Source organism: Cimex lectularius, unplaced genomic scaffold (assembly GCF_000648675.2).
Source record: "Cimex lectularius strain Harlan isolate CLEC.00 unplaced genomic scaffold, Clec_2.1 scaffold664, whole genome shotgun sequence".
In the NCBI taxonomy this organism is placed as follows: domain Eukaryota; kingdom Metazoa; phylum Arthropoda; class Insecta; order Hemiptera; family Cimicidae; genus Cimex; species Cimex lectularius.
In genome coordinates, this window is record NW_019393184.1 from 2,650 (window position 1) to 4,584 (window position 1,935).

The following is a 1,935-nucleotide window of genomic DNA, read 5'->3' on the forward strand; positions in this document are numbered from 1 at the left end:
CCTAATCACAAGACAATCACGGCCACTACGAAGATGAATTTACTAAATTATAGATCATTTATAACAGACACAGAATTACGTACAAAATGATTTATTTGATATAATTACAAATAATATAAAGGTTGGCAAGATGTTTTATGATTATCAGTGATCCTTATACAAATAAAGGCAAGTGCTGTAAAATAATGTCTTGAAAAGTTGAAAAGCATTTAATATTTAAAAATTTACGTGTATGAGTCAATAAGTATTCTTTTATGAATATTTAGTTTTCTAAGAAACAGAATTTGAGATTGAACATGTCATCGTGCTAAAACAAAATTATAACTTTTAAATATACATTCTGTAAGTTGAGAGGATGAAAGAGAGAATGTGTGTGTGCGCGAGCGCTCGGGTGCTAGTTTGAGCTCATGTGTTTTTATCTGTGTGTGCTATAGTGTCTGCTTAACTTATTTGCGCAGTACTTTTTTAGAAAAAATAAAAAATTTATTGCCGTGATTCGAACCTGGGTTGAATGTTAAATATATTCGCCTCATAAGCTTTTTAAATGACTTTTTTATTTCCAATTTATTATGTATAATTAAATTTCGTGCAATTAGCTGTGTTTTGGTAAAAAAAGTGAGATTAAACGTAATTTATAAAAAATTGAACTTTGTTTTTTCTTATTGAATTTTTTTTATTGAGCAGGCGAATTTGAGTAAAAATAAAAATTTTATTGCCGTGACCAGGATTCGAACCTGGGTTATTGCGGCCACAACGCAAGGTACTAACCACTATACGATCACGGCTATCCCGGAGGTGAAAGTCTTTGGCGAAGTAATCCTTCAGAGGTTGCTAAAGTAGAGCAGTGTGAGTAGAGATTAAGATATAAATCTGTTGTAATTGAAATTTATAAAAAGGATTAAAAGTTCGTATAATAGGCAGAAATCGGTTGTTGTGGATCCTCTGGAGCAATGAAGATTGAAGTTTTTTTTGTGACCTGGCGAGGATCGGTCAAGAATGAGGTAGTTTCGGAAAGCACTTTTACATTTTTTGATGACATTTCGACCTTTATTCCGGTCACCTTCAGGGCCAGGGTCAATGGATGAATTACAAAACATAGGTTTCACAACAATTTCACACAACACCAATATGACACCACAAGAATAGCACCACACTTTATTTGAGTATGAAATACTTGGTTTCAAAATTTATATTTCCATCTGTGTTGTATTTTTCCAATCACCTGTTTTCTAGTTCACCCAGGCCCTGAAGATGAACCGAATAAAGTTTAAAACGTCGGCAAAAAATGAAAAAAGTGTTTTTCCAAACAACCTCATTCATTTTCATCCAAAAATTATCATATGTACTATGTTACAACTACTTTAAAAAAAAAGGCAAATTCTAACCCTTTAAAATAGCCCAATATTTTAAATTCGTTAAGCTACAGGAATATTCAATTATGACAAGTATCTTTTTAGGGGGAGATTTTGTTCGTTAAGGGAAGCTTTCTGATTTGTCGACGGTTACTTTACAACCCACCGTAAGTAATAAATTACAATTTTTCAAATGTCGTGAAACTTGCGATTGACTTTTTTATCTCAACTAAAAACCTTAATTAATTGAAAGATATTAATTGGTCAAGCGGACCACGAAAACTAGTGAATTTGATAAGCTAAAATGAAGTATACCTGCACTAAAGCTTTCCGTGGCCATTTCATTTGACGCCGAGAATCAAATAGATTAGACGACATTTGAAAAATGGCAAAAAGGAGGGAAAATTCAAAAGATGGGGTTGAGATAGGAAGTTGGTGTCTGAGTGGATCGAGGTCAAGATAACTCAAGTGGTAGAGCAGCGGCGTAACTAGCCTAAGATCGTGGGTTCGAATCCCGCTCGTGCCATTGACTTTTTTATCTCAACTAAAAACCTTAATTAATTGTAATATATTAATTGGTCAA

General features: G+C 33.2%; 1 non-coding gene across 1 annotated transcript; it reads right to left on the reverse strand.

Annotated features, from left to right (window-relative positions):
- Nucleotides 1–713: 713 nt before the first annotated feature.
- On the reverse strand, nucleotides 714–785 carry Trnah-gug. The gene has a single exon. It is a non-coding gene; the product is annotated as a tRNA-His (tRNA).
- Nucleotides 786–1,935: the final 1,150 nt, after the last annotated feature.